General features: G+C 41.6%; 1 protein-coding gene across 10 annotated transcripts in view; it reads left to right on the top strand.

Annotated features, from left to right (window-relative positions):
* LOC118389526 (CUGBP Elav-like family member 5) overlaps positions 1 to 22,573 on the top strand; it is a 294,731-nt gene that overhangs the window by 58,071 nt on the left and 214,087 nt on the right. The gene's annotated exons all lie outside the window — the stretch shown is intronic.

The following is a 22,573-nucleotide window of genomic DNA, read 5'->3' as shown; positions in this document are numbered from 1 at the left end:
CCTACTATGGCCTAAAGAAACCCTACTATGGCCTAAAGAAACCTACTATGGCCTAAAGAAACCCTACTATGGCCTAAAGAAACCCTACTATGGCCTAAAGAAACCCTACTATGGCCTAAAGAAACCCTACTATGGCCTAAAGAAACCCTACTATGGCCTAAAGAAACCCTACTAAGAAACCCTACTATGGCCTAAAGAAACCCTACTATGGCCTAAAGAAACCCTACCCTACTGGCCTAAAGAAACCCTACTATGGCCTAAAGAAACCCTACTATGGCCTAAAGAAACCCTACTATGGTCTAAAGAAACCCTACTATGGCCTAAAGAAACCCTACTATGGCCTAAAGAAACCCTACTATGGCCTAAAGAAACCCTACTATGGCCTAAAGAAACCCTACTATGGCCTAAAGAAACCCTACTATGGCCTAAAGAAACCCTACTATGGCCTAAAGAAACCCTACTATGGCCTAAAGAAACCCTACTATGGCCTAAAGAAACCCTACTATGGTCTAAAGAAACCCTACTATGGTCTAAAGAAACCCTACTATGGCCTAAAGAAACCCTACTATGGCCTAAAGAAACCCTACTATGGCCTAAAGAAACCCTACTATGGCCTAAAGAAACCCTACTATGGCCTAAAGAAACCCTACTATGGCCTAAAGAAACCCTACTATGGCCTAAAGAAACCCTACTATGGCCTAAAGAAACCCTACTATGGCCTAAAGAAACCCTACTATGGCCTAAAGAAACCCTACTATGGCCTAAAGAAACCCTACTATGGCCTAAAGAAACCCTACTATGGTCTAAAGAAACCTACTATGGTCTAAAGAAACCCTACTATGGCCTAAAGAAACCCTACTATGGCCTAAAGAAACCCTACTATGGCCTAAAGAAACCCTACTATGGCCTAAAGAAACCCTACTATGGCCTAAAGAAACCCTACTATGGCCTAAAGAAACCCTACTATGGCCTAAAGAAACCCTAAAAAGAAACCCTACTATGGCCTAAAGAAACCCTACTATGGCCTAAAGAAACCCTACTATGGCCTAAAGAAACCCTACTATGAAACCTAAAGAAACCCTACTATGGTCTAAAGAAACCCTACTATGGCCTAAAGAAACCCTACTATGGCCTAAAGAAACCCTACTATGGCCTAAAGAAACCCTACTATGGCCTAAAGAAACCCTACTATGGCCTAAAGAAACCCTACTATGGCCTAAAGAAACCCTACTATGGCCTAAAGAAACCCTACTATGGCCTAAAGAAACCCTACTATGGCCTAAAGAAACCCTACTATGGCCTAAAGAAACCCTACTATGGCCTAAAGAAACCCTACTATGGCCTAAAGAAACCCTACTATGGCCTAAAGAAACCCTACTATGGCCTAAAGAAACCCTACTATGGCCTAAAGAAACCCTACTATGGCCTAAAGAAACCCTACTATGGCCTAAAGAAACCCTACTACTATAAAGAAACCTACTATGGCCTAAAGAAACCCTACTATGGCCTAAAGAAACCCTACTATGGCCTAAAGAAACCCTACTATGGCCTAAAGAAACCCTACTATGGCCTAAAGAAACCCTACTATGGCCTAAAGAAACCCTACTATGGCCTAAAGAAACCCTACTATGGCCTAAAGAAACCCTACTATGGCCTAAAGAAACCCTACTATGGCCTAAAGAAACCCTACTATGGCCTAAAGAAACCCTACTATGGCCTAAAGAAACCCTACTATGGCCTAAAGAAACCCTACTATGGCCTAAAGAAACCCTACTATGGCCTAAAGAAACCCTACTATGGCCTAAAGAAACCCTACTACCCTACTATGGCCTAAAGAAACCCTACTATGGCCTAAAGAAACCCTACTATGGCCTAAAGAAACCCTACTATGGCCTAAAGAAACCCTACTATGGCCTAAAGAAACCCTACTATGGCCTAAAGAAACCCTACTATGGCCTAAAGAAACCCTACTATGGCCTCTAAAGAAACCCTACTATGGCCTAAAGAAACCCTACTATGGCCTAAAGAAACCCTACTATGGCCTAAAGAAACCCTACTATGGCCTAAAGAAACCCTACTATGGCCTAAAGAAACCCTACTATGGCCTAAAGAAACCCTACTACTAAAGAAACCCTACTATGGTCTAAAGAAACCCTACTATGGTCTAAAGAAACCCTACTATGGTCCCCTAAAGAAACCCTACTATGGCCTAAAGAAACCCTACTATGGCCTAAAGAAACCCTACTATGGCCTAAAGAAACACTACTATGGCCTAAAGAAACCCTACTATGGCCTAAAGAAACCCTACTATGGCCTAAAGAAACCCTACTATGGCCTAAAGAAACCCTACTATGGCCTAAAGAAACCCTACTATGGCCTAAAGAAACCCTACTATGGCCTAAAGAAACCCTACTATGGCCTAAAGAAACCCTACTATGGCCTAAAGAAACCCTACTGTGGTCTAAAGAAACACTACTAGGGCCTAAAGAAACCCTACTATGGCCTAAAGAAACCCTACTATGGCCTAAAGAAACCCTACTATGGCCTAAAGAAACCCTACTATGGCCTAAAGAAACCCTACTATGGCCTAAAGAAACCCTACTATGGCCTAAAGAAACCCTACTATGGCCTAAAGAAACCCTACTATGGCCTAAAGAAACCCTACTATGGCCTAAAGAAACCCTACTATGGCCTAAAGAAACCCTACTATGGCCTAAAGAAACCCTACTATGGCCTAAAGAAACCCTACTATGGCCTAAAGAAACCCTACTATGACCTAAAGAAACCCTACTGTGGTCTAAAGAAACACTACTAGGGCCTAAAGAAACCCTACTATGGCCTAAAGAAACCCTACTATGGCCTAAAGAAACCCTACTATGGCCTAAAGAAACCCTACTATGGCCTAAAGAAACCCTACTATGGCCTAAAGAAACCCTACTATGGCCTAAAGAAACCCTACTATGGCCTAAAGAAACCCTACTATGGTCTAAAGAAACCCTACTATGGTCTAAAGAAACCCTACTATGGTCTAAAGAAACCCTACTATGGCCTAAAGAAACCCTACTATGGCCTAAAGAAACACTACTATGGCCTAAAGAAACCCTACTCTGGCCTAAAGAAACCCTACTATGGCCTAAAGAAACCCTACTATGGTCTAAAGAAACCCTACTATGGCCAAAAGAAACCCTACTATGGCCTAAAGAAACCCTACTATGGCCTAAAGAAACCCTACTATGGCCTAAAGAAACCCTACTATGGTCTAAAGAAACCCTAATATGGCCTAAAGAAACCCTACTATGGCCTAAAGAAACCCTACTATGGCCTAAAGAAACACTAATATGGCCTAAAGAAACCCTACTATGGCCTAAAGAAACCCTACTATGGCCTAAAGAAACCCTACTATGGCCTAAAGAAACCCTACTATGGCCTAAAGAAACACTACTATGGCCTAAAGAAACCCTACTATGGCCTAAAGAAACCCTACTATGGCCTAAAGAAACACTACTATGGCCTAAAGAAACCCTACTATGGCCTAAAGAAACCCTACTATGGCCTAAAGAAACCCTACTATGGCCTAAAGAAACCCTACTATGGTCTAAAGAAACCCTACTATGGCCTAAAGAAACCCTACTATGGCCTAAAGAAACCCTACTATGGCCTAAAGAAACCCTACTATGGCCTAAAGAAACCCTACTATGGCCTAAAGAAACCCTACTATGGCCTAAAGAAACACTACTATGGCCTAAAGAAACACTACTATGGTCTAAAGAAACCCTACTATGGCCTAAAGAAACCCTACTATGACCTAAAGAAACCCTACTGTGGTCTAAAGAAACACTACTAGGGCCTAAAGAAACCCTACTATGGCCTAAAGAAACCCTACTATGGCCTAAAGAAACCCTACTATGGCCTAAAGAAACCCTACTATGGCCTAAAGAAACCCTACTATGGCCTAAAGAAACCCTACTATGGCCTAAAGAAACCCTACTATGGCCTAAAGAAACCCTACTATGGCCTAAAGAAACCCTACTATGGCCTAAAGAAACCCTACTATGGTCTAAAGAAACCCTACTATGGTCTAAAGAAACCCTACTATGGTCTAAAGAAACCCTACTATGGCCTAAAGAAACCCTACTATGGCCTAAAGAAACCCTACTATGGCCTAAAGAAACCCTACTATGACCTAAAGAAACCCTACTAGGGCCTAAAGAAACCCTACTATGGCCTAAAGAAACCCTACTATGGCCTAAAGAAACAGTACTATGGCCTAAAGAAACCCTACTATGGCCTAAAGAAACCCTACTATGGTCTAAAGAAACCCTACTATGGCCTAAAGAAACCCTACTGTGGTCTAAAGAAACACTACTATGGTCTAAAGAAACCCTACTATGGCCTAAAGAGACCCTACTATGGCCTAAAGAAACACTACTATGGCCTAAAGAAACCCTACTATGGCCTAAAGAAACCCTACTATGGCCTAAAGAAACCCTACTATGGCCTAAAGAAACCCTACTATGGTCTAAAGAAACCCTACTATGGCCTAAAGAAACCCTACTATGGCCTAAAGAAACCCTACTATGGCCTAAAGAAACCCTACTATGGCCTAAAGAAACCCTACTATGGCCTAAAGAAACCCTACTATGGCCTAAAGAAACCCTACTATGGCCTAAAGAAACCCTACTATGGTCTAAAGAAACCATACTATGGCCTAAAGAAACCCTACTATGACCTAAAGAAACCCTACTGTGGTCTAAAGAAACACTACTAGGGCCTAAAGAAACCCTACTATGGCCTAAAGAAACCCTAAAGAAACCCTATGGCCTAAAGAAACCCTACTATGGCCTAAAGAAACCCTACTATGGCCTAAAGAAACCCTACTATGGCCTAAAGAAACCCTACTATGGCCTAAAGAAACCCTACTATGGCCTAAAGAAACCCTACTATGGCCTAAAGAAACCCTACTATGGTCTAAAGAAACCCTACTATGGTCTAAAGAAACCCTACTATGGTCTAAAGAAACCCTACTATGGCCTAAAGAAACCCTACTATGGCCTAAAGAAACCCTACTATGGCCTAAAGAAACCCTACTATGACCTAAAGAACCCCTACTATGACCTAAAGAAACCCTACTATGGCCTAAAGAAACCCTACTATGGCCTAAAGAAACAGTACTATGGCCTAAAGAAACCCTACTATGGCCTAAAGAAACACTACTATGGTCTAAAGAAACCCTACTATGGCCTAAAGAAACACTACTATGGTCTAAAGAAACCCTACTATGGCCTAAAGAAACCCTACTATGGCCTAAAGAAACCCTACTATGGCCTAAAGAAACCCTACTATGGCCTAAAGAAACACTACTATGGCCTAAAGAAACACTACTATGGTCTAAAGAAACACTACTATGGTCTACAGAAATGGACATACGCAGCATAAGAAAAGAGCTCAAAGGTTAACTGATGATCACTGTCGAATGGCACTTCAAAAAAAGAAAATAACAAACAGCAAACAAATGTTAGACCGCCTTTGCTTGACTTATCAAGATGCCCAACAGTGACATATATCCTTGCTTATATTTTGTAATACACAGAGTAGCCCGAGGAAAATATAAAAAGTATTTCAGTAAAAGATGAGATACGGGAACCAATGTTGTTTGTGATATGTGTAGCTAAAGGTAGGCTGTGTTTGATCTGCTCTTGGCTTGGTGGTCTGTCACAGCGATTGCATCTCGCCGTGTCAAATGTGGCGGTTTGGATTTGATGTGTACCAAGGCGAAAGGGAAGGCAGCTAGTGTATCCGCTTGGGGTTGTTTTGCACACGGACGGCACCTGTTAGGCATCCAGGGACACAGAACATCAGGCTGCTGTCAAACATCAGCAGGAGTTGAGCCCAGGCAAAATGACAATATATTTTTTATTTTTCTAGGCAGGCGGTGTAAGACAAATCCTTTCTAATAGGAACCTGTGGGGCTGCAGGGAGGGGAATGTGGTCGATACAGAGGGACAGACAGTCAGGGGGCTTTGATGATCCCCTATCTCTGTCTCCCTCCAAATGAAAAGGCAGGAGAGTGTGTGTGAGAGAGAGAGAGAGAGAGAGAGAGAGAGAGAGAGAGAGAGAGAGAGAGAGAGAGAGAGAGAGAGAGAGAGAGAGAGAGAGAGAGAGAGAGAGAGAGAGAGAGAGAGAAGCCTTGGGGGATTGAGCCAGGCTAAGTTTCTATTAGGGCTATCTACATTACACCTAAGATGTCCCTCTTTCTGATGTGACAGGCAGCCAGATTATCTCACATTAGGGAAAACAACAAAGCTGTGTGCTGTTCTGTATCGCTGGGAGGACAGCGCTGCATGGAAGATGTATCTATCTGTGGCACGGCTAGGGAACAAGGGCATTCATAAACAGACTGGAAATTTACATTTATATAAATACAAGTCTGTTACGTTTGGTTTTGTCTTTGAACACATTTTAGTCAATACAGTATTATTGAGGGAGCTAATTTACCTTAACCGACGAGTCTCAAATAGCCTCCTTTCCCTATTAATAGCCGGCCATTGGCACACATTTCAGCAAATAAAGGCCTGTTTCAAATAAACAAGGGGTCTAAATGAATTATTTACGAGGTTACCATGGACACAGCTGAAACCAAAATCAGGAGTGCACGATAGGCAGCCTAGTATGCAAATCTGCAATGGTTTTGTTATTATAATGTTTATACTGGTCATACTTGTCACAGGTAGTCTTTTTTTAACTTTGTATTAAGAAAAAGCTGTGTGTATTAAGGAAATAGAGGCCTGGGTCAAATATTATCTAGTGCAATTTTGACCCATCCTGTTGATTTCATAAGGACAAACAAAACTATACATCCCATTGCTCATACACAGTGCATTGCTCAGAGTGCATGATAAACACAATCATCCGTAGAGTCATGCAATGTTCCTGAGACAACAGCACAAACATCAAATTAAACCCCCTCCATCTCCCATCATGCATTGTGTCTGTAATAACCTCCAACCACTGCAAACATCATTCACCAGTCACTGTTTGAAGCTATCACACAATTGCAAAACAAATTATGTTCTATCTGTGAATGACACTGGGAGCGTCTGTGTTTGGTTTGACTAATAGTTTCCAGTGACAGAGAGGGATGGAATCTCTTAGTGTCAGCATCTGAATTTGAGGTGTGTGAGCAAAGTGGATATCCACTCGTTTCTCATAGGTGTCCCTGCTAAGAGCACTGTGATGGAAGGAAAACTGTGTGTCTGTGTGTCTGTGTGTGTATGTGTGTGTGTGTGTGTGTGTGTGTGTGTGTGTGTGTGTGTGTGTGTGTGTGTGTGTGTGTGTGTGTGTGTGTGTGTGTGTGTGTGTGTGTGTGTGTGTGTGTGTGTGTGTGTGTGTGTGTGCGCGCACATGCGTGCGTGTGTGTGTTTATTACTGTCACCAGAGAGACGTTTCCACACCGGGTAGTCAGCCAGCCCTCTCCCTCTTTTATTTAAACCGAAGCCTTTCTGGCCAACAGGATGAGAGTCATTAAGCTCAGGTGAATCGAATTAAGATCATAGAACAGCTTTAAATGGCTTAGTATGGCCTAAGAACACACACTGGACTCGCTGTAGAGCTGTAGGGTGGCCAAGGGTGGGGGGAGAGGGCACCAATAGACAACTTTCCTCTTAAGAAACTGGAAATGGCTGCTCCCACCTTGAGCCAAAATGGGCCCAGGTCTTTCTTTCAATGAAATTAACAGACAGCTTCCAATTGGGGAGAATTGTAACATCATGTGCTCAGAATGGGAACAACTATTATTATGTCGTCTTCAAGAATAAATGTCGCCTGTCTGGGTACTGCTTAAAACATGTCTGGTGCAACAAATTAGTCATCCTCAATAATTGTCCAAAAGCAATGTTAGACAGATTTGAAATACTGTAGCAAACCGTGTACTGTGGGAAGGTGAAGACAGTTACCGCTCTAGAAAAATAAAACCGGGAGAAAGGTATCTGCGTCTTAAGATTGCAAAGCCTTGTTGAAAGTGTTAGCTTGAGCATTCTCCAGCCCACGCGCTCCCACGTCAAAGCTATATATTTAGAAGGGGAGGCTTTTTTCTCTCTGTGTGCCGTGGTGCGAGAGGTGCACGGGGGCTCTGAAATGTTTGTCTTTGTTCTCCTCCCTGAGTTTTTTTCGTGTGGGCGTTTAAAGTTTCAAGAACCACCTCGGGACTGCATTTCAACAGATGGAGGTTTAACTAAAGTGTTCACATCCAAATCAGAGCTGTACTTTTGTAGCCTGGTGTTTGTTTGTGTATGTTTTTTCGACAGCGTTGAGGGTGCACTTTCACATACCTACCAAGGGCCTGTCATATCAAGCCATTTCATAAGTTAAAATGTCTTAAACAGTAGGTGTGACCTAATCGAATCAGAAGAATCCAGTAACTAGCCCTTTCGCTTGATTAAACCACGTTAATATCTTTGTTGAACAAATCCCAAATTGTGTTGAACGACACCGTAGCTGTCCATGGTGCTGAATGGCACATGAGGGTAGAAAGCAGCAGTGGTAGGTAGGCCTGCTGTTCCACAGCGTGCGTCTATGTCACTGTCCGTGGTGCTGAAACATTGAGGATGTCTGTCATGACACCACAGTAGTCAAACAGGCTTCTGTGTTTTTTTCTCTGCGACTTGAGGACTGTCCAGAGCGGATTGGAATGACATGTCTGGTGGGAATGACATGTCACCGATACGCTTCGGCCCCCAATTCAAATGTTTAAGATAGGACTGCAAACCCCAAACCAATCCATCGGTCAGAAAATCGATTCAAACGCTATGTTGTTTCTCATATTACTTTCTTTTTATCTCCCGAAAATATCTCATAATTTGTGACAACTGTTGAGGCCTCATTCAGTGTGGAACGAAGCATGTAACTGTGTTGACAGTTATTGATCTACAAGTCGTTTTGCATGCCAAACAACCCTATTGCATGTCAGTAGCCTAGTCAACTGTGCGCTGTGCTCAGATTCGCGCGCTGACCAACACGAGGTAGGCAGCCTGTTCCTGATCTTGCACATCTGCTTGGCACCTTCAGCATTCAAATGATAAAATGGCTTGTGCGATATTAGGCTTCATTAATTGAGTGACAACCTGTGTAATTTGCTAGGTTATTGTTATTTATGCTTGCAAATGTATTTTACCGTAAGCTACCGAGACACTCACATCTGCCAATACCTGCTTAACGTGGCTTACAATATATTTGATTTGGATTGTTCAGGTTTACCATCAGCAATAGTATCGGTAGTGTTGCTTTCAGAAATTGGTGTACATGGTCAGTTTTTGATATACAGGGTAAAGTTGATCATTTCATAACGAGGAATCACTAAAAATGTCCAAACGGTCAAAACCATTGGATTTTGAGATGGGCTATGTAATAGCTAATTTGTAAACGATACATATGGTCAAGAATTCAATTAATGTCGCCAATTGAGAAAAATGCATTTGACTTAAAAGTTACTTTTCCAGGAAAAAATGCACATTATTGAACATAACTTTGCCAAGCGAAACAAATCTTGCCACCCACAGGGTAGGCAGCAACTTTGAGACATGGTGACAGTCAGCTAATCTATACTTTTTCATGTCTAAAACGCGTTTCTCATTCCAATGGACAACTTGAGAAAAATAGTCATTTACTTTTCTGACCTGTAGTTTTGTGGTCAGATTTTGTGTATAGGAGTACAATTCCTGCCATAGATGTTTTGTTGTTGTATTATCTTTTATCTATCGCTAAAAGTTTATATAGAACCGTTTTATAAGGATTTGATCATAACCTTAGGGGTTCTTCTTAACTGAACCAAAATTGGTTCCATATACAGTGCCTTGCGAAAGTATTCGCCCCCTTGAACTTTGCGACCTTTTGCCACATTTCAGGCTTCAAACATAAAGATATAAAACTGTATTTTTTGTGAAGAATCAACAACAAGTGGGACACAATCATGAAGTGGAACGACATTTATTGGATATTTCAAACTTTTTTAACAAATCAAAAACTGAAAAATTGGGTGTGCAAAATTATTCAGACCCCTTATTAAGTTAATACTTTGTAGCGCCACCTTTTGCTGCGATTACAGCTGTAAGTCGCTTGGGGTATGTCTCTATCAGTTTTGCACATCTAGAGACTGAATTTTTTTCCCCATTCCTCCTTGCAAAACAGCTCGAGCTCAGTGAGGTTGGATGGAGAGCATTTGTGAACAGCAGTTTTCAGTTCTTTCGACAGATTCTCGATTGGATTCAGGTCTGGACTTTGACTTGGCCATTCTAACACCTGGATATGTTTATTTTTGAACCATTCCATTGTAGATTTTGCTTTATGTTTTGGATCATTGTCTTGTTGGAAGACAAATCTCCGTCCCAGTCTCAGGTCTTTTGCAGACTCCATCAGGTTTTCTTCCAGAATGGTCCTGTATTTGGCTCCATCCATCTTGCCATCAATTTTAACCATCTTCCCTGTCCCTGCTGAAGAAAAGCAGGCCCAAACCATGATGCTGCCACCACCATGTTTGACAATGGGGATGGTGTGTTCAGGGTGATAGGCTGTGTTGCTTTACGCCAAACATAACGTTTTGCATTGTTGCCAAAAAGTTCAATTTTGGTTTCATCTGACCAGAGCACCTTCTTCCACATGTTTGGTGTGTCTCCCAGGTGGCTTGTGGCAAACTTTAAACAACACTTTTTATGGATATCTTTAAGAAATGGCTTTCTTCTTGCCACTCTTCCATAAAGGCCAGATTTGTGCAATATACGACTGATTATTGTCCTATGGACAGAGTGTCCCACCTCAGCTGTAGATCTCTGCAGTTCATCCAGAGTGATTATGGGCCTCTTGGCTGCATCTCTGATCAGTCTTCTTCTTGTATGAGCTGAAAGTTTAGAGGGACGGCCAGGTCTTGGTAGATTTGCAGTGGTCTGATACTCCTTCCATTTCAATATTATCGCTTGCACAGTGCTCCTTGGGATGTTTAAAGCTTGGGAAATCTTTTTGTATCCAAATCCAGCTTTAAACTTCTTCACAATAGTATCTCGGACCTGCCTGGTGTGTTCCTTGTTCTTCATGATGCTCTCTGCGCTTTTAACGGACCTCTGAGACTATCACAGTGCAGGTGCATTTATACGGAGACTTGATTACACACACGTGGATTGTATTTATCATCATTAGTCATTTATGTCAACATTGGATCATTCAGAGATCCTCACTGAACTTCTGGAGAGAGTTTGCTGCACTGAAAATAAAGGGGCTGAATAATTTTGCACGCCCAATTTTTCAGTTTTTGATTTGTTAAAAAAGTTTGAAATATCCAATAAATGTTGTTCCAATTCATGATTGTGTCCCACTTGTTGTTGATTCTTTACAAAATAATACAGTTTTATATCTTTATGTTTGAAGCCTGAAATGTGGCAAAAGGTTGCAAAGTTCAAGGGGGCCGAATACTTTCGCAAGGCACTGTAGAATGCTGTATGGTGCCATGTATTCATTATGGCTACTACCAATAAATAGTCATATTCAGTGGTGTAAAAATACTTTGAAGTACTACATAAGTCATTTTTGGGGGAATCTGTATTTTACTTTTACTTCACTAGATTCCCAAAGAAAAGAACGTACATTTTAATCCATACATTTTCCCTGACACCCAAAAGTACTCGTTACTTTTTGACAGGAATATGGTCCAATTCATACACTTATCAAGAGAACATCCCTGATCATCCCTACTGCATCTGATCTGGTGGACTCACTAAACACAAATGCTTAGTTTGGAAATTATGTCTGAGTGATGGATATGCTCCTGGCTGTCCTTAAATTGAAAAAACAAGAAAATGGTGCCATATGTTTTGCTTAATGTAAGGACTTTGAAATTATTTATACTTTTGATACTTAAGTACATTTTAGCAATTCCATTTACTTACATATATTTAAAACCAAATACTTTAAGAGTTTTACTCAAGTAGTAATTTACTGAGTGATTTTCACTTTGACTTGACTCATTTTATATTAAGGTATCTTTACTTTTACTCAAGTATGACAATTGAGTACTTTCCCCACCACTGATAATATTTCTATCTGAAGATAATAATATAATAAACAATTAAATAACAAAGGAATACCAGCATAGTTTTCTGATTTTATTGTCATTGTGCAAGCATAGTTTAAAAAAACATGCACTGGTGGCCAGGGAGGCATCTCTTTGTTTGAATGATGTCCCACTTCAATCTCGGTACCAACTCTGGTGGACTTTATTATGGAACAGTAGGCTACAGTAGGGGTTGTTGCCTGGCTGGTTCCCGAGAAGATGAAGAAAGGAGCAAAAACATGTTAATCTTCAGTAATAAACATGAGTTCCTCTGCCAAAATGAAGACAAAATGCCATGCAGACATAATTATTATGATGTAGAAGAACAATTTACATGCAGTTGTTGTCATCATCAGCAGCTAAAAGATAGTTGGTTTACTGCCAGACTGCGCAAAACATACTGTAGATAGTGTGTTAAAAGTCAAGTAATGATTAACTATTGAATCACCAAAACGTATTATAAATAATTGATTATGAATCATTTTGATTCGTACCTCCTCTCAGTCAGCCCATTGCTCATTGCCCATCACGTGCATTCAACAGAGGTCAGCAAGTCTTTTAATGGCTTCATTAAAAATAATCCACACTGAAATAAAAGTTACAATTAGCTAATTGGCTCTGTAGCTCTTTTTGGCATATTCAATAAGACCAATTTATGTTATTTGTAAGAGTTAGCTAGCTTGTAAAATGTCTAATTAATGTACCATTTTCCTGTCTAGAATTCTGAAGTAACCTTATCTAGCTAGCCTATAGTTTATCATATCACTTTGGCTTCATATATTTGAATTATTGGTTACCTTAATAAATAAACAAATAATGTGCTTATTTATAGGTTATTTACATGTTCAACCACCGGCCTCTCGCGTCGTATGCTGGATTGGCTACCTAATTATACATCTAGCTAAGGTGTTTTGAGGTTGTAGAATCACTATTTATACAAATTGACGCTATCTCGAGCTAGTGTAGTGAAATTCTAGCTAATAGTGCAAATGAGTTTTTATGATAAGGCCGTTTCTGTTCTGCCGTGATTAGTGCGCGGAGTTGACGTTGCATGAAAGCTGTGTGCATCACGTTAGCCAAATGTTACAAAGTAGTGAGGCAGACTCGCCAAAATAAGTGTCAAAGTCAGACACCTGCTGATTTCTAAGAACAGTCTCTTGATTTACAACTTCATCAACAAGCTGGCAAACTAACTACCACAATGGCCATTCAAACAAGCTAGCGCTAGGCTGCGAACTAGAGCAATTTTGCTGAAAAGGCAGATAGTTAGCTGTCATTTCAGAGTTTGACGTGACTGTTAGCTTTTGTTGGCTAAAACAAGATGTTCCATATAGAACCACAAATACGCTTTTTTTTCTAAGTGTCCGCTACCTTTACATTGGAACTGTGTGACAAGGTTCTAGCTAAGCCTACGCCAAAGAGATGTAGCCTTGCTGTATTTACAGGAAGCAGTACAGCCTATATTGTATTTTTTGATAATTAATGAGATGAGCTGATGCATCATCTCACCCTTTACACAAAAAAACAAATGTGGGGAACGCCTCGCATCGTATCCATATGTTGTTTTTATTTATTCACCGGACAAAATACTTCAAAGAGAGTGCACTCTCACGCGCTAACTTCCCCCCTCTATCATTCTCTCTCCCTCCCTCTCTTTTCCATATTTCCCTCTCTGTCTCTCCTGTCCCCATCAAAGCCATTTTTCTCCTCGCTCAGCGGTGGCTGTGCTTCTCTCGGGATTGTGAGCGCTCGAGCGCTGCAGGCATCCCCGAAGCCAGTGCGTAGCCTACAAACACTCCCTGCACGACCAGACAGGCCCCTTTATATTAGCGCCCGTGAAATATAGTACATCCACCCAATATCTGGGTTATACAGCGATGGGGGAAACAAAAGCACCGTTTCCAGCATATTGGAAGCTGTAATGCGCTGACAACCTGTTGATATTACACCACTGCACCTTTAAGGTTTCTCTCTCTGCTCCTCCGACACATATGAGCTCTCATTAAGTCATTTCGCAACCCAATAGGTTGTGTACAATGAGGATGGGCCTCAAATGCGTATTCATAAAACAAACAAATAGGTCACTGTTATGATAATAAACATTCTTATTTATAGCTAAAAAATAGTCCTAATGTAATCAAGCTAACAGCTCAGCTATAATGAAGAATGTTAATGAGAAATCTTCCCTACTATTATCCTGTAGCGTTCTATTCTCTCCAGAGGACAGAACAGTGGAGAGATGACGAAAAGACTGGCCCAGAACTCACCGACACATCCATCTGCTCTGCCTTTCTTCACATTTCAATGCATTTCTGGGGCGCTAATGCATTATTAACAGTTGAAAACAGCCCGAGCTTTCCAATAAACGCTCATTATTAACATTTCTACAACTAATACATACAAATGATTTGAATCCCCTTCACCTTTGTCACCCTAGACCACATTCCGTGTTTGTAGCCTACTATCTGATGAAATGAACATAGGTAACCTATGATAATTCAACTGGAATACAGACAGGAGGGTTAATTTATTCATAAACATGATGCTAGTCTGTGCGTCATTTTCAGAGGTCCTCATTAAAAACGATGTGCATAAATGGAGCAGATAAAAAAAGATGGAAATGCGGATTATGATATGAAATAACCGTTTTGGTTTCCAATTAAGCTTATGCTTTATAATTATCCGAGAGGGTTTCTTGCCTTAATTCTACCCTCCCCTTCACTTCTTATACAACCACTTTTCACAATCTGCCACGTTGCCAGAGAAATGAGATCACTGTCGCCTGCGCATTCACGTGGAAAGCCCCATATTCCTGCGCGTTCTAATACAGAGAGACAGCTCTGTCATCTTGGGTCCTGCCCTGGTCCTGACAAACAGATCCCTACCGTATTTGTTGTTAGCCTACATTCCAGAGTACAGTGACAAAAACGTCCCCACCTATTGTAAGAATAGATTCCTAAAAATGTCTAGGAAGTGATGGGCACAAAACCACCAAAAAGATGTTGCCCATAAATTGTGCAATTTTATTGGGAGTAACTAATATTTTCATGCTCTTGTGTATTACAGAAGTAGTAGTACCATTGATAAATAATTTATTTCAGTCACTCACTACACTGTCAGCCTCCATTGTCATTTTACAAATATATGCATACATTAGGCCTACATGACATTACATGACTGCATTACATGCCATCTTTTCACTAGACAGTGTTACTGTTCAATCCAACCCGCAACATCTATAATTGAATATAATTGCATTGAGTCACAATGGAAACTAAGTGAGATAGTCATGGATAGTATAGTTCAGGCAGAAGCTGTGGGCCTGCTCAGTAGGCTGTATTATATAGAGAACCCTGTCCCTCCCTAACCCTCCCTAGCCAGAGACCGAGATCATAGCTAACGGTCATATTTGACTCCTCTCTGATATACCTGCTCAGTTGCCTTGAGAAGAGAGACTAGATTGTTTGTTTTGCCGAGCCCTCTTTCATTTCGCAGGGGGCAGGGACACCATTAATATTGTCTTGCCATACATCTTATACACTGGTAATGCAGGCATTGCCTCAAGATGAAAATAAATAGTGCATTACCATCACCCTGCCTGATGACACATGGAGCTTGCTGTGGCTGCTCTGAATAGCCTTGACACAGGCACAGGGAGAGGAGGGGAGAGAAGAGGAGGATAGCATAGGACACCGTCTTCCACAGGAGGACACGGAGACTAATGCATTTGTGCAGGCCCTATCCACATCCTATCCTACAGTGCGTTTGCAGAAGTATTACCAGAGGATAATGTCAGCTCTGTCTTATTGCAGTATATGAGTGGTGTGACACTGGTCTTAGATCCTGGGATAGCTGACTAGGGCTTGATAGGATGATAGGATGACAGAGTACAGCGGTAGGCCGTGTTTGAGTAGCCTCACAAGGAATTTCAATTAGGTGGTTAGTATGTACATTAAACCTACCAAACTTCATTCAAACCTCCTTTTCTTTCTCCTCGACTTTCAGATGGAGAAAATCTCCTATCGTGTATTATTATTACGTTCGTTTTCATTTCACTCACCCAGTTGGAGAAGGACTGACAGCTCAAACAGAATGAATAGGCCACATGCACCGCCCTGACTCTCTCTTCTTTCTCTCCCTGCGTTTATGTTTTATTCATCTGTAATGTTGTAATGCAAAAATTGATATTAGTGAATAATACATTGACGCTGTATAGGTCAGATGGATTCCCATTTAATTGGTGAGTGTTTAGTGTGTAATTGTAATGTAGAGAACAACTGAAGAAAGAAGGGAGACGCCATAGACGTTTACTTTTCCTGCTACACGTCATCTTTTAAAAACTCCTTTAACACACACGCACACACACACACACACACACACACACACACACACACACGCACACACACACACACACACACACACACACACACACACACACGCACGCACGCACGCACACACGCACGCACGCACGCACGCGCGCACGCATGCACGCGCACACGCACACGCACACACACCGTGGCGGTCGGTGCCGTTTAAGATCAGGGTGACTGATTTTTTTTTATTAAGAGCATGGCTTTATTTCTATTACAGCTTATTGGATGACTGTCATTCATATTCCATTCACCCAGTTCAATGTAACATAAATAGTTTCAGGCTACTACATTATACTCACATTTTCCTTATACCCATCAAGAAGTTGCTACAACCTAAACAACAAATTAAAGTTTCCAATGTAGGTGCACAGGTTCGAGAGAAAATGTGGAGTAATCAAGGTGACAGCCAGTGACACATTCAATATCACCTTGCACACTATTGCCTGCATCTATCTGATCTAGTGTGTAATCATTAGTCCAAACAGTTGCAAACAAGAGTTTCTATTGGACAAATTCATTATCCTCTTTTCATTCTGTTTGCTTCCGTTTAAGGAACGTTTTTCAACAGAATCAGTGGAATGAATACACCCCTGATCACCCTCTAACACGGTTCACTTTCATAGCAGCCACAAACAAACAGCATGATCCCTTTGCTCGTTGTATAATTCCTTCTTGCATCTATGCACTCTCCTCTCACCTTTTCCTTTTGCTTGTGGACTTCATTGCCCAACACAGCAGCTGTCTGTGACCAGGAGACAAAGCCTTTCCAAGCCAAACCATAACTGCTAACCGCTACACACAGCCTACATCGTTGTGTCACCATATTAGCTAACATCAGAGTCAACCAGCTACTAGAGCTAACACGTTAGTAAACCCGCAACAATCATGCAGTACAGTGTACAGCAAGTAGTTTAGCAGTTCACCGGGTGGGCCACGGTGGCAATAAATTAATAAAACTAAAAGCTTACCTTGACTTGGAAGAGTTCCAGTGTTGGATAGCTATAGCCAGCTAGCAAAGATAGCATCTCTTTTTGTTTGAGCCGGGTGTTTGACTAGGCTAAACTAGCTAGCTGGATTCGCTAGCTAAGTACGTGAAAGTAAAGAAAATTAAACAAAATATAGCTCTCTCTCTCTTGCTTCTTCATTTTTTAAGAAATGCATTTTTTAAAAACTGTTCAACTGTTGTCTTTCTCTCTCTTTGAGTCAAATACTCACCACATTTTATGCACTGCAGTGCTAGCTAGCTGTAACTTATGCTACTAGATTCATTCTCTGATCCTTTGATTGGGTGGACAACATGTCAGTTCATGCTGCAAGAGCTCTGATAGTTGTCATAATAATTGTTTAAGCCTATGTAAAGGGGTTAAAACCACGACGCGCCTAGGTATTGTATTGAAGTCAATGTACCCAGAGGAGGACAGAAACTTCGGCTACACCATGATGCTACCCCAGAGGTTACAGTAGACCTTCATTGCAAAACTGTGTGTTTTAATCAATGATTTAGTGACATGAATATATTTAATAATAGTTTTATTTTCATGAAATCCACTGAGGAGGATGGTCCTTCCTTTTCTCTGAGGAGCCTCCACTGACACACACACACACACACACACACACACACACACACACACACACACACACACACACACACACACACACACACACACACACACACACACACACACACACACACACACACACACACACACACACACACACACACACACATGCTTTATGCCTCCCTCTGGAATGAAAGAAAGAATAGAGACATTTGTAATTTTCAACATGTCTATTGTATAGAACTAAACAGCCCTCTTATATTGAATATCTAAATGGCAATCAGCAGTTGAAACAATAACAAAGCAGCCACCCCACCTCTGTTTTCATAATTAGCTGAGGAATGGGGCTGGAGAGATGTAACCACTCTTAAATTCATAGACAGAGCAATGGATGCAAGGACTGACCATCCATGACATCAAGATTATAGTTTAAAAAAAATGTTAAGGCTATGGAGGAAGACAGTGTTTGAACGTTTAAACCTTTCGGACCTTGCGTCCTTGGCAACAGCTTCGGTCCCACACACAAAGGGTAAAGAAAAAGGGAATCTCTCATTGAAATGCATTCATTTTACTGCTGCGTTAAATGGCTTCAAATCTAATATTTTAATATAATCACATTCTATTTATAAACAAGTTAATGCCTGACTTGTGATGAGCAAGCCATCAAGTGGATTTTTTTTTTAAAGTCACTTTTACCACTTACTTTAAGCTACGAAGTCAAGGTACAAAAATGGCAATTCAATACAGGCCAGAAAAACTGCATGCTATGCTGGTGCTACTGAAAAAAGGCATGAAATTGGCTGCTCAGTACTACTAATAGTAGCTAATATAGACGAGGCAAAAATATTTGCATCTCTTTGAGTCGTCAAGCGGCAGAGCTAGCTAGCTGTTGAGCATTTTGAACACGACAGCTTCTAGCAACCCAAAGACAGCAAGCTAGCTAGCTATTTTTCAGTTAGACATTTGTTTCATAGCCCATCTAGCTAAGGTTGCAAGCTAACTTAATCTAGCAGTTCCAACCTGCCTAGCTGTCCATTGCGAGCTGGTTGGATGGGCCATCCAACCAGCTCGCAATGGGCAGCTAGCTAAATATTTATAGTACAGACCAGACGTTCTTCAAGTCGTTGGATATTACTAGTGCTGTAGTAAATGATCTATTATACATCCAGTTAAGGTGGCATTAATATGATTTAAACCTACAAATATAGCATGCTAGTTTTAAACAAAACACGTAAGTGAATGGGGTATCCAATGTTCTGAAGCTTTCTTTACCTTTCATGGTCGTTGATAAGCTAAACAATGGGCCTCACCTCATTATTTACAAACGATGGAGTAAAATATGCTTACATTTTGTGTTCTGATTGGGTATGACCTTTGAACTAAGCTAATTTATTCTTAAAAAATCAATGGGTATATCTCATTAAGTAAAAACATGTATGTAGCAATCACAAATAGCACCTTAATGTTGTGAAAACCAGAAAAACTGTTCTAACATTAAGAAACACCATCATGTAACGGCTATGATGCCATGTATACATTTAGTTCATCAACGATTAAGTTATATCAAGTGATCTCAGTACGTAGATCCATGCATTGTATAGATTTCCTACAGAGCTCACTAGCTCTCCATAACCTGACTGAATGCATAGCATCTGACCTATGATCAGAATGGAATAATATGTAAAAAAGAATGATCAATAACGGAAAAAACAAAGGTCAGTAGGGCTTAGTTGCTGATATTCCTATAACAATGGAGCAAGAAAGACCTGTGTGATGACGCAAGCTGCTCTACAGTATATCTCACTGCCGGTTCCTCCACAGCCTTGATGTTTGTCTCACAGTATCATCATCTGCCATTTTGTTGTCTTGCCATCCAGCCCTCTTCTTGATCATGTGACCCAGCAGCTCCACCCTTGTAGGATGTGTAGTGAAGCTATCATCCTGTGAACCTCGGAGTCATGGGGGGAAACACGAGACTGAAACATCTCAACAACCTCAAAACGTCGTCAAAACTTGTGTGTTTGTCAGGTTGACCTGGATTTACTCAGACTTCCAAACAGCTCAAGTCCCATTCATCTAACAAAACTCTATTTATGAACCCATAGAAAAAGAAGAAACCAGGTAGAATGAACGTAGGGGGAAATATTATGTTCTGCTTGAGAGTCTCATTCGGTGGATTTGCCTGGAAGCCCTCTCGTCAAATGTGATGAAGAGCTGAAGTAAGTCGCTGTAACGAACCAGACGCCAATGTCTAAAGCAGACGTCTTGTGGAGGCGCCGCTTGAATTTTAATCAACCCCTCCACACATTTCCCCCTCTTCCACGACAAACCCACACGGACAGAGCAGAAAACACAAGGTATATCGCAGAACACCCCTCCCTTCTCCTACTCTATTCCCCCTTAGCCTCCAACCCTCCAATCCCCACTCCCATCCCTATCCCAATCCTCGGCCACGGTGCGAACCGAGGTTTATTTCCCTGGTGGAAATATTGGCCTGTCAGAGGCAGATCAATTGCCAGTTTCCGGGGCACTTCATGGTTGCTCTAATTATAATCCGGTGCAGCTGGCGCAGGCCCGCGTAGCTGTGGGGCAGTCATTGTAATAGTGGCATCACTGGGCGATGGATCGACTGGAGCGCGGGCCAAAGCCTCGCAGTCACTCCTAACGCTCCATGCAGTGGAGAGGCTTTACTCTGGCAGCAGGCACAGGGGCCAGAGTGTCTTATCTGCCTCCTCCATGCGGTTGGCCTGGGCCTGGGCCGGCATGTGCTCGGTGCTGGGGGAGTGCATTACTGATTCTATCCCCAGCTAGCGCCACCGGCCCACTCCCCTCTTCTCTCTCCTCTCTCCTCTCGTCACAACAGGATCCAGGCTCTCTGCCATGCCATGCCTGCGTGTGGAGACCAAGACGGCTCCTATCCAGTATGCATGCTGCTGTACCTGGGAAGGCCCCGCAGTTCTGGAAGCTTTTGTTTGGAGCGTGCAGAGAGAGTGTGCTTCTCGGATGAGAGGTGTTGTCCACAGCATAGCAGGGAAACAACTTTGCCATAATTAACTTCTTGTACGTTCAGTATGGCCGAAATATGAGTTTAATTGGCCGTGAATATGGTGCAGTACAGACTTGGCGGACTGGAAGACAGAGTATACATGACAAATACATGCGCAGATTAGATTTTCTTTGTTTAAATATTGCTGTAGTCTTCCTCGCCAATGGGAGTGTGAATAATGTGCTGCGATTGTGCTCCACCACCTCTCCTCACTGGTATTCTGTGATCCCATTTTGACAAGTTGGAGGAAGTGTGAGAGAAGAGTGTAAGGGAGGGGGTGAGAAAGAAGAGAGAGAGACAGAGAGATTGGGGGGGGGTGAGAGAGAAGAGAGAGATAGAGAAAGAGCAGAGACAGGTGACAGATACAGTAGGTGGGGGAGAAAGGGAGGGAGGGAATAAGAAATAAATAGGAGTTGAGATAGAAACAGCGAGAAAGAGAGAGACGTAAAGAAATAGAGTGAGAGGGAGGGGAAGAGAGAGGCGAGAGAGAAAGAGAGTGTACTGACAGTTTGGGCATACTGTACATACTTCAAGTTAACAGAGTTATATAAGCAGATGCTGCTGGGGTGCTCTGGGCCACGGCTGGAGATGAGTAGGTTCTCTATCACTGGAGTGAAGGAGGGAGGGGAGGGAAAGAGGGTGGGAGGGGAGGGAAAGAGGAAGGGAGGAGAGCCTCAGGGGCCTGGGGAGCTGGTGAGCAATGTTAATTTTGGTAGCTATTTTAGTTTTTAGTTTTAGTCTTAAAATATATTTTTAGTCTTAGTCACATTTTGGTAATTTCATCCTTCATTAGTTTTAGTTATTATCAGTCGACTAAAACTCTGGACAATTTTGGTCTAGTTTTAGACACAGTCATTTTAGTCACATTTTAGTCAGTGCATTTTTTCCATTAAATAATGAATGTCTACCTCTAACTTCCACCATGTGCACATTCAGACAGCCTTGTCCAACTAGTCTTACTATCCCCTCATATAGCTGGCACAATGCTATTTTGGCATATTGTAACCAATGCCAGCCATGATTTACCATGTAGGTAGTCTACAGGTAAACAATTTAGGCATAGGCTACACAGCTCTTTTCTCCCAATCATAACCTTGGGATGAGGGTACATAACAGTGATTATCTTAAAAGGGGGAGAATCTGAGCTTTCTAAAAAATAACATAATTATTACTGTACTCCTAATATTCAGCATGTGGCATTAATATTTCCAATCGTAAAAAAGAAAATGCATTTGTCGCCTGCGAGAGCATTGACACAGATTAATAACAGTGCACATTTTTAAAAATGTTGTTTTATTTCACCTTTATTTAACCAGGTAGGCCAGTTAAGAACAAGTTCTCATTTACAACTGCGACCTGGCCAAGATAAAGCAAAGCAGTGCGACACAAACAACAACACATGGAATAAACAAGTGTACATTCAATAACACAATAGAAAAAAGAAAGTCTATATACAGTGTCTGCCAATGGCGTGAGGAGGTAGGCAATAAATAGGCCATGG

The sequence above is a fragment of the Oncorhynchus keta genome, chromosome 1 (genome assembly GCF_023373465.1).
Source record: "Oncorhynchus keta strain PuntledgeMale-10-30-2019 chromosome 1, Oket_V2, whole genome shotgun sequence".
NCBI classification, from domain to species: Eukaryota; Metazoa; Chordata; class Actinopteri; order Salmoniformes; family Salmonidae; genus Oncorhynchus; species Oncorhynchus keta.
This window is presented reverse-complemented; position numbering and strand designations above follow the sequence as displayed.